The 5,802-nt window shown below is 36.1% G+C and overlaps 1 protein-coding gene across 4 annotated transcripts in view; it reads right to left on the bottom strand.

The window, feature by feature from the left end:
* The window catches only part of DCLK1 (doublecortin like kinase 1), a 231,808-nt gene that overhangs the window by 207,359 nt on the left and 18,647 nt on the right, over positions 1 to 5,802 (bottom strand). The gene's annotated exons all lie outside the window — the stretch shown is intronic.

Here is a 5,802-nt window from a genome sequence, read left to right as displayed (position 1 = left end):
CAATACCTCTTGCATTAAAAATCTTCACATTGTGTTCACTGCTCTCTCATCTGGTTTCTGTTCCTCTGGTTCTGACAGGCCACTTGATTATTCTTCTCTATATTAACTGCTTCATATTTGCTTTATTAAATTTTACACTGATTGCAGTGCGTGCTCTTAATTCATCAAGATCACACTCTATTTAAACAGATTACTCCAGAGTATTCACCATGCTCCTCAATCTGCCCCAGAACAGATGTGTTCTGGTTTAGAAACTGAAACATCCAAATATAATTTCTTTTTCTCTAAGAACTATAGGCAGCCTTCTTTTTCACAAATGTACAGAACAGTGAAGGTGGTGGTGCTCAGGAAGTATTTTCATGCAGCAAGAATAAAAGATGTACAAAAGCATTTCAGACAACAGTCTGGGATACTGAGATGACAGGAGATAATGAACTCTGCTAGCACCATCATACCTACAGAGGGGCACTGACCCTATACATGCTTATGTAGCTGTAGTAAAAAGTGGATGGGAAAAAAACCCCAAAAACTACTCTGCATCAGAGTCAACAAGGCCATATATGGGCCATTTTCATGATTGTGAATTTCTATATTTTTAAGTTTTTAATTCTTAATCAGTGAGGCAGAATTATAGCATCCATGAGTTAATTCTTGTGTGAACACAGGGTTTCTCATTATCAGTGCACAGCATGCCAGCACCATTCCCACAACACACTCACCTCCCTCTCAAAGTTATTTCCTCACCAAAGAGCACATAAGCATGCCACTTAAACACTCCATAAACTGCATTAGCTTTAACTCAGATTCTGTGTGTGTGTAAATGCAAGCACAGATTTCATGCATGGCAAACAACAGAAGGTTAAAGAAATCTTAATTATAAGCATACAAGATATACTAACAGAACAAAAGAGCTGGACTACAGAACTGGGATGTGCTAAGGAAACCATTTCACACAAAGAAACTCCACAGAAAACACAATTTCTCTGAATTTGCTAGATTTTAAAGAAACAGGAGTTGTGACTAGAAATCAAGAAAGGAGATAATACTGAAAGACAAGAAATTTTAAAAAAATCAAAGAAAATTAAGGAGACTCCTAGAAAACCTTCAAAAACAGAAAAAAATTATTCAGAGGCGAATAAGAAATAAGGGAAATGAGACAGCAGGATATTCCAAGGACTACTAGAATAAAGGTAGAGCTAAGGTTTAGCTTCTAGATGCATGGTATATGTCAGAGCTGCAGTTTGCAATTCAAATTAATGTAAAACAGATATATAACCTGTCTGCAAAGGAAGGCAGGTATTCAAACACTATTCTATTTAAAAAGTCAGCATATCCATTTTAGGCAATGTCTGTCTTCCCTCCCTTTTAATCAAAGCCATTCTACTCTGGCTATTCCACAAGATGCCCCCAATTGTCCCCTGTTGTCTGGCAGCTTTGAAAAAATCATTGCTTATACCAAACCAAAAAGATAATTAAAAGCAGTTCAAACTGAGATTTCTCTGTTCAAGTGATGAAACACTCTATTCACTTGATGACTAAATGCCTCTTACAATTTTAAGCTATTAAGCTCAGTGGAGTTTTATTTAAAAGAAGTTTCTGAGACTCAACATTTAATGGAAGACCAAATCCACTAGAACAACTGATCTGGGAGAGGCAATCAGCCTTAACTACTTAACATGACTTTTATTTTCAGTATCATCCAGCTGAATTCAAAACCCTATATAAAGCTTTGCTGCTTCCAGTGGGAGCATACTAGAGTCTTTTGCCTTGCTTTCTCCAGTTACACTCACTTACCTCTGATAATTTCAGACCCGTTTGTGCTCATTTTTATCTATGTGTAAAGTACTATGTCCTGTCCTCAGGTCCCAAAGGACTTCTTTGCTCTTCAGTCTATGACTTCAAGGATTCAATCCTATGGAAGAAGCTTCATTCCCTTGTCATCAGCTTTGCCAAGCAAAATCACCTGCTTGTAGCAGGTATTCTGACCTACTTCAGAAGCTTCTTGGGGTAAAATATAAGTATATATTAAAATTTAAGAAAAAAATGCAATACACACCTCATATACCATTAACCAGTGACATCAGGAAAGCAGTCTCAAAAGTGTTTGATTTATAGATAAAAATCCAAGCTATTCTCAGAGTATTACTGCCTTCATTCAGTACAATGGAAATATTTTCACCTACTGGTAATTGTATTAGTTTCTAAATCTGATTGAGTCTGGACAGTCTGGCCCCATGAACTGGAACACAGTACTGGGACATAGATTCAGAAGAGATTAAGTCAATACTTCCTCCAGGATTGAACAAATTAGTTTTAATCTTCAAGAGAAATGGAGGGGGAATGAGGCAGAATCGATGGTACATCACTGATTTAATATTACATAATACTGTTATCCCTGAAGATCCTTTCCATTTCAGTTCCAAAATTCATATCTAAGAATCTGTATTGCACCTCCAACATTGAAAACAATCCTTCTAGAGGTAGAGACCTGAATTAATCTTGATGAGCACCTGAAAAGTATGTCATTGCCCTAGACTTGCTTTCTACAGAAGAATCACAAGAGACAATTCCAGACTAACTACATTGAATATTTAAAAATATTTGTGTTTCTTGCCACTCACTACAAGCAACAGCAAAGTGTATGGCTTAAGAAGCTTAAAAGTATTGAACACAAAGTATTTCAGAGTTTACTGCAGTTTCAGACAGGAATCTGGTTTCATAAAAACTTAATTATAAAAACAAGGTACAAAATCGGGCTGTCACTACAATTTTCTGCACTGTCAGTAATTTTTTTACTTATTTTGCTAGTATCAATTGCCTTTTGAAGGATTTGAAAGACTTTGGCTCCTATAAATGCAAGGATTAGTTTTTAGAGAAGAACACAGCTAATGACAGAATATTTATGTAGTTTGTCCTCTCAGTATTCATCGTTAACATAAGCATCTTCTACACAACAGCTTGGCAAAAGGTTGTTGAATAGAAAACTAAGTGGAAAGAAATAAGTAATCTAGGACATACTTGCACTAAATCTCAGGTAGCTGCTCAAACTTGAGTTTGAGTAAGTTATTATCCTTTAGGTCATTAACTCAACTTTTTTCAAAACAGGCACTGCCAAGGTTTTCCAAGTGTTTAAGAATTCAAGGCCCAACATTCAAAGAGATAATTATACAAAAATACTTAAATTAAAAAGGAAATATTTAAGTTCTCATAAGCTACAAGGCAGAATTAAGAATTCTTCCTATGAATAGTATCATTTAATTTCTCAGGAAGGAAACACTTACAAAAAACTGTGAGAGGAAAATGTTGGGTTTTTTCTTTAGATGATACTTAAGATCCTCCTAAAGGGCTAGAAATTCTTGGTCCTCTTATAACAACTAATTTTAAAAGGAAAAACAGAACTGAACAACCCAGCAAATCCGACATCCATTATGCCTTTTTAAAGGATCATTACATACACTTAAGAGAAAGGAAACACACACTTTGCCAAGAAAAAAGAGCATTACTAACAGTAAGAGCTTCAGAGAGTACAAACAAAATCATCCCAGTGAACACAACAGTTTGACAATACACTAAAAATCTTCAATGCATCTATCTCATTTGCTTCAGACAAAGTCATAAGGCAGGGGGAGCAGAACAAAAAGTTTAGGATGGATACAGTTTGAAAGCACCATAAAAAGATTAAAGGTTTCAGCTGTTCATTAAGGACTTAATTGGCCCCAAGAATTGTATTTTACCAAGCAGTGGAAACTCTTCTCCATGACCACACTATCTCATGCCTGTCTCTACAAAACAGATGAACAGCATCATCAGAGAAATCTGCAAGCACTTTTCCAAACTCTTCCATGAAACAATTGAGTAAAAAAACACCAACAACTCTCCACAAGAAGATCAGACAGTTGAGGATGTTCCCTTATTGATTGCTTTTCTTTTCCTTCCCCAATAGTCAGTAAAACACAAATCAGAACTTAACTGGATAATAAGCTGTTCTTGGTTCCATTGCATATTTAAACAAAAGCCAGATGTAGAGTAAAAGGATCCTTATTCTAGAAATGGATAGTTCTGAATGACCACACCATCTCCTTTCCACTGAGAAACACTTCTTCACACAATACAAAACTCCACCTCGAAGAGTTAGAAATTACTCTTCCTTAAGAAAGGCTTCTGACAGTACATAAACTCTCTAATGAGGATCTGGATATCTTTAAAGATATCTTTATGTGATATCTATCACATAAGATCAGCTTATGTGATATTTAACATATTCTGAAGCAGGTATGCGAGTTTTCAGTCTCATTTACCTAATAACAGCTCTTGCTTTGCAGAGCACATAAGCCTCTCCAAAGGATGCAGAAGATGGCGTCTTCTCAATTTTCAAAGTCAGTCTACAGTTCCTGTGGGATGCCAGTTGGCAACCATGGAAACTCCTATTGTGAGAAGCTTTTGGAGACACAGCAACACAGTTGTCAGTCGCAGATTAATAAGAACCGACCCTAAACAAATGAATGAACACAAACTGCTTTCAGTCAGGAATGGGCTTCTGTTCACTCCTTCTCAGAGAACTTTATCTGAGTAACAATTAAAATTGTTAGTCAATGTCATAACTTGACAATGAAACAGCCTATCCAGAAGTACAAGGGTTCAAGGACCTCACCTCTAACACCAATTGCCAACACATTTTCTACCCTTGCACAAATGCTTTCAAACCAGTTTTTTATGCTTTTCTCAAAGTACAGTCTAACTTGTAGTAGAAATCCACTTTTCCCAGCAATAATTATAAGGATTTCCCAAGACTCCCAAAGACCATCACAACTTGCTGAAACACACAATTTTCATTCAATGATATTTTTTGTTGGTTTTCCAGACTATCATGAAGGGTTTTTTTCCTCAGTATTGAGAAAAAACCTCATCTTTTTAATCTTTCCCCAAAATCACTTTCAAAACACAAAAGCCAGAAATTATACATCCTCCATAGAGAAAAAAAATTATTTTGATTAAATATACTGCAGGCAAGAAGGAGGGAAAGTGAGGTGCATTATAAGCTGGAGCAGTGCTCTTCGGGGTTTTTTTAATGTCTCTCATAGCTATATAACATCGTGGTCTGTCAGAATTGCCAGACAGGGCCTAAAATTCAGTCAAAAGTAAGGTATTTTCTGATGGGTATGGCCTTCTAGCATTCACATTAGAAGCCCTTTAAGAAAGAACAGCTCATGGAGTGTAAGCATAACAGGTTTCAGGTCCCCAGAAGGTTGACCAGTATTAAAGTACTCAAGAGCTGTTGCTTCCTTGTTAAAATGTTTATGTGAGCTGCAGAAGTAATTTTATTTAATGTTTTCTCACAATTAGTTAGGATCTGCACAGCTACACCTCACAAAGAATTCACCATTGTCTCTGCTCAATCAACATCACCCATGTGCTTGTGGCTGGCAGGGAGCTCCAAAGCCTTCAAACAAAAGGGAGAAGATAAAATTAGTGGGCCAAGATACAGAAGATAAGATGCACTCAACATTTTTCCTATTTTTGAAAAATGTGGACAAAAAGTGCTATTTTGAGTGGATTGCAACTACATCTTTACAAATACAAACAATATACACAACCAGTTACCCTTGAAATGAAATGCACCTTCTATATTAAGATTACAAATGCTGAAGTGGATCAAATTTATGACAAAAATAGTTGCTGCATATAAATTTTATTTTAGTTAACATTCCTTTGGTCTAGATTGTTGTACAATATACACTACCCAAATGCTGAGATGAGAATGTTATTTTGTGAATGATATCTACCTTCATTTATGTAGGTGTT

Source organism: Lonchura striata, chromosome 1 (genome assembly GCF_050655825.1).
Source record: "Lonchura striata isolate lonStrDom1 chromosome 1, ASM5065582v1, whole genome shotgun sequence".
NCBI classification, from domain to species: Eukaryota; Metazoa; Chordata; class Aves; order Passeriformes; family Estrildidae; genus Lonchura; species Lonchura striata.
The sequence above is the reverse complement of the archived record's forward strand: the minus strand, read 5'-3'. Positions and strand labels throughout refer to the sequence as shown.